This window comes from Lycium barbarum, chromosome 3 (genome assembly GCF_019175385.1).
Source record: "Lycium barbarum isolate Lr01 chromosome 3, ASM1917538v2, whole genome shotgun sequence".
In the NCBI taxonomy this organism is placed as follows: Eukaryota; Viridiplantae; Streptophyta; class Magnoliopsida; order Solanales; family Solanaceae; genus Lycium; species Lycium barbarum.
In genome coordinates this window covers 113387822-113393470 of record NC_083339.1, presented here as the reverse complement: position 1 = coordinate 113393470, position 5649 = coordinate 113387822, and positions in this window count along the sequence as shown.

The following is a 5649-nucleotide window of genomic DNA, read 5'->3' as shown; positions in this document are numbered from 1 at the left end:
TGGGACGAAGACGAAAGAGAAGAGAAAAACACTCACACTCACAAAGAAATTCATATCTACCCGTGCAAATACCATAGCTTGCCCTTATTTTCTATCTTTTCATCCTAGGCTCATTCGGTTGTGATCACATTAGGACTTGTTTTGGCTTGTAATGTAGGCTTAGGGACGGCTAGGATACTTTTTGGATATTAGTGACTCACCCTCCTTGAACACTAGAACATCTCTTCACCTTAATTCACCTCTTTTCTTTCCAATCCCTTTATTTTCTTTCAAGTTTTCGACCTCGATGTGGTTTTATTCCTAACCAAATTACAATTCTTTTTGTGTTATAATTTTCTAATTTTTCTATTCTTTTTTTTTCTTTTTATATATGCAACTACCATATCAAATCTCCACTAGCAAACTCCACCACCCCCAAACTTATGTTTTTAACATTTACTCCACATATAATTCACCCCCAACTTAGGCATTTTGCCTCATCTATCTAATAGCATCAAGGAGGGAACGGGGTGCGAAGATGGATTAATTGCACAAAAGGTAAGGTTTCATAATTGGCTAGCCAAGAAAAAGGTCAAAAGGCTCAAAAAGGGAAACTAGGGATATTTTCAATTTTTGGTAAGACTTATTTAGGCAAAGTGACTATTTACATAAAGAAAGCCTAAGATCATCTCACAACCAAATTAACTTTTGAATTTCAAACACGACCAACCGGGCAAGTTCTAGATTATACATGCATAAACAGAACCAAACTAACAACTCACACATACATTGGCATAAGGATATTTTTTTTTTTTACACTTGTGACCTCCTAAGTAGTCATTCATCACACACAATACCCCAACAATCATAATGTCATATAAAGAATCAATCATGTCAACCAACAACTGTTTTAAGTATGCATTTTCAAAATTTCGAGGGGTCCAACATTTCCAACAACGATAACAACATGCCATTAGTTACAGAACAATACCAAATAAGTCAAAACTACTCTACTCAACCTAAGCAACATCCTAAATATGCAAGTTTTAACAAAATAAAACCCCCCTCAAGAAAAGAACTCTGGCAAAGAAAAGCCGAGGGAGTTCTTAAACACATATTTACACTCCAATACTATCAAATAGTCCCACCTCCAACTAAAGAATCATGCACTGCCCTCAGTCTATCAACGTAAGCATAGACAAGACAAGGGATAGGACTACCTGAGGCACACTATGTGCGATTCTCCTCCTATTGTGCCCCTACTGTATCAGTATCGGTGGGTGCTGGGTAAATTTTGCTGCTGGGAGGCTCGGTCTGAGTCTGCGAAAGTGGGTCCGCTGGTGGAATAGATGTCCCGGCCTTCTCTGGTACCTTAATGGTAGGTACCGTCTGCTCAACAGGGAGATCCAAACTGCTCGATGCCCCTGTGTAGTGGAAATCAACCATAGATAGCAGTGTGGCATGCCTTAGCTGGCGTTCTTCTAACTCCACTAGGTCGAACCCTTCATTATCTTTCTCTGATCTCAGCCTCTTGCTACTATCTTGGGCTGAGGACTCCTCCTTTGAAAGTCGCACCACTGGCACCAAAGATGCCAAATCAATCGACATTGCTAATTGAGGGGGATTTTCAAACACTCCCCCCTCTTTTACCTGAAGTGAAAGGACGTCGTCCTTTACCTGTGTAATGTATTTCTTCACTGCTTTCAGTTTCTGATGACGATACCTTTTCCAACTCAAGTACTCGCCTCTCAATACCATCAATTCTGAAGTGAATTTGACGGTCCAGTGAGGGACTCCTGTAGCGGCTTCATCTCCTTTCGAACTACCTGTGCTATAACTTCCTCCAACTCTTCTAATAGGCTAGTGATCTGTCGATCGGCTCTATTCGCCTTTACATATGAGTCATGGAAGTTCTGTCTGTTAAATGAAATCATTACACCTCCAGGAAGTGCTGTAGATGTGGAGGTGACTCTGGTAGCAGGTGGGGCAGTCGTGGGGACCGGCTCAGTAGCAACTCCAGGGGCTGCGGATGAGGTGGGGCCTGACGATGACTCTAGAACCGTTGTAGGAGCTGGTACTATTGTGGCGGCGGTCTCAAGACCCTCTGGGGTCCCCTCTAATGTCGTGCACTCATCCTCATTCTGGTCAGACTCATATCGGACAAATTCTAGGGCTGTCACACCGCCTCGAGCTGCTGCCAATTTATCCTTAACCTCTCTATCTTGGCTCTTTAGCAAACTGTAGATGTGTTTTGCCTTAAACTTATTGTCCAGTATGGAAACTTCTGGATGTCAGCCTTCAGACAAAGGGCCGTAATCAAGCACGGGAAGACCGACGAAAGGCCAGGCTGAGTTGCTCGCATTCGAACCTCATTGGCTATCAATTTCCCTATATCAATTGCATGTCGGGACATGATGGAAGCTACTAGAATCGCCTGGCTTATAGTGAGCTGATTATTTGTCTGAGTTGGCTGTAGTCTGTGCATTAGGACACTCCGCTAGAATTATGCCTCCACTGAAAGATCTTTCTTTTTTATCGGTGCACTAGACTTAGTGCGCCAAACTGGAATCCCTCTAGCAATCATCGAGGCCACCCACGGTACTTCTTTTATCATATCAGTCATGTTCCTCGCCAATCTATAGTCTAACTCATCAGTGTTTGCCGGCGGTTCATAGTTGTCCCCAAAGTAGAATCGATTGATGGCCTTGCTGGAGAAATCAATCCTTACACCTCTAATAGTCACCTTTTGGAGGCGTATCACTTTCTTTGATTGTTGAGCCGGCTTGTACCTGTTGTTTATCTCCGCGGCATAGTTGGCATAAAGCTCTCTCACAATAGAAGGTACATATGTGCCGAGTGACTGGCTAAGGAATCCCCATCCATGATAATCGATGATAGCCTGTATGTTTGGGAAATGTTCCAACCCTTCGAAACTGATCCGCCTCTCCTCATAGGTGTTCCGGCGGAAACCCTTGTTGACACCCAATTTTGTCCCTCTTTTATTTTAGTTTACTCGGATTTCTAAATTTACTGTCGAGCTAAATACCTTATTTTCACAATATTTTTGCTACTACTATTAATATCACTACTTATATTTTTGACATTATGAGCATTACTTTATCATAAATTTTGAACAGCTAGTCATCGTTTTCGTTTCGGGTTTGGACTCGTTAAATTAATTACAAGATAGACACTTTGCAAAATATTTATTTTTACATATTAATTATTTATTGTCTTTACATAATATATATTATACCAGTTATTAAATTAGAATCCCAAAAATAATTAAATAGCGGAGGAAGGACACACATTTTTCGGACCAATCTATTATTTCCCTACCCAAACAAATCAGCCCACATTATTTCCCTACCCAACCCACATTTTCAACTCAACTAAAATACTAAACGGACCAGCCCATTTTCTACCCTACCCGGTCCGGCCTAATTCCCTTATTCTTTACCCTAAGCCCTCACTCTCCTCTCTTTCTTTTCCCTCATTTTTTTCCGCCTCCCCCATCCCCTTCAGCTCTCTCTCTTCTCTCCAACCCTACCCGCTTCACCTGCTCCTCTTTTCCTCACACCCCCTCCACTCACCGCTGTCCCCCACACTCCCTGCCACTCCCACTCGCCGCTGTCCCCCCCACGCTTGTCCCCCACTCCTTCGTCTCTATCATACGCTCCTCTCTTTTCTTAAACCAAACGAAGCCCTATAAATTCGGGGCGAATTGTTCTGTTAGAGGGGGAGAAAAAGGAATCCTAACATCAAAAAAAAAAAGATCTTGGAACCACGAAAATTCCCTACAAAACATAAACTTTAATCAACAAAGACAACAAACAATTGCTCCATTTTCCTTTCGTTTTCTGCTCAAAACGTTAGTTACTTTAATCGATTTCGAGCTCGTCGTGTTCGAGTAGATTCGTGACCGTCGACACCCACTTCACTGCACCTAAAAAAGGTGATTTTCCCCCTCGTCTAAATTTCTGTAGTTTCTGTGTGTTTGTTTTTAGTAATAATCATGGGTTTAGTTTGAAGTTAATTACGTAGTATGTTTATTATTTAGTTAAATATGTGAGTTACTTCTAGATTAGTCTATAACTATGCAGTTGGTTAATGCTGTGGTCTTACATTCTGTTTGCTTATCCATATAAGATTAGTATGTATTTAGGTAGTTCAATTGATAAGTTGTCTATTCTATTCTGGTTTGGGGCATACTGAACCCAAACTCTGTGTGGTGGTATCTCTCTGCAATTTTGTTTAAGGGGTCAGTTCCTGTTATAACAAAATGAAGCAACAATAGCTTCAAATCATATTTTGGTCCAAATTCTTGCTTATTTATGTTGTTAAATACCTTATTGTAAATCGTGTTGCTTGCCTGTGACTGATGATGATATATTGATATATTGGAAATTTGTCGCTCTGGTTCAGTGATGATTGAGAGGCTGTGAGGTGTTCCATGACTAGTATAGGGTGTATAAGATTGATGTGTGTTCAAAGTGTTGATTTAAATTGGATACTAAACTGTCTAGATTAGACCTTTGTCTTCAAATTCCAGGGCAAATGACTTATCACTTGACTTGTCTATCTGTGTTTAATTGAGGAAAATCCCTGCATGACTTAAATGCGTGCCCATGATTTGTCTAAATGTGATTCATATGCCTGCAGTGGCTGACCATGTTTATTTAAGGTTTATGACAAGGCTTGCTTGCATTATATATTTATTGGCCTTAGTTATGTGTCTTGCTTGATTATGGGGCTGGTTGTATGTGCAATACAAATAGAAACAGATCAACTATTTTTTTGCATGCTTAAGTCTTACATGGATCAGTTTAGTTGTGCAGTCTATTATTCTATGGCTGGGATCGAATCTGTATGGACCAGTTTAGTCTTATTTCACCTTAAGAGTGTTCGCGAACTGTTGCATTTGGGAAATTGGTTGCTACCTCGCTAAAAAAAAATGAAATATTAAGTCATTGTCACTACATTTTGCTTGGTTTTATGACTTACTATCCCTTAAAGAGGATATGCATATATTATGTGGATCTTTGCTCTTTTGGTCATGCTAAGTTCACATATACTTCTAATATTCAAGAGATAGTTTAGACTGTCCAAAGCCAATTAATTTTCATAGTAGAGTCTCACTCAACTTTCACTGTTAAATCAGTTTGTTTCAGTGTAGCAGCAAGTCGACTTTTACACTAGACAAGAGCAAGTTCATGTCTCTATTCTAGCTGTCAGCAGTTTATGTAGCGTAGTAATTGGAATTTGATTACTGGGAAGCTCTGTTTTGGTGCCATTATTTGTGTAATCTCTTTACCATGCATATATGTATGGCCTCGTGGTTCGGCTGTTAAAAGTTGTCAAATTAATGTTAATCCTGTTTTAGCAATCAGTAGTTACAGGATATAGTAATCAGATTTTTAACTATTGTTCATATAGAGTTCCTTTTTTTGTAACATGTTGGGACAGAGAGATAAGGATGGGAGAAGAGAAACTAGCTCGGTTCTTAGTTAGATTTGGGTTGCTAGTGAATTAATTGGAGAAAATGATTGATTTGGATTATATGTTTCTTTCTGATTTCGAATATGTCGTCCTTTACATACTTGTGATTCTAGCATGGTCTTTGTTGTCACACATGTGCAATCTGGTAGAATGTCTCATAGTATATTAGGT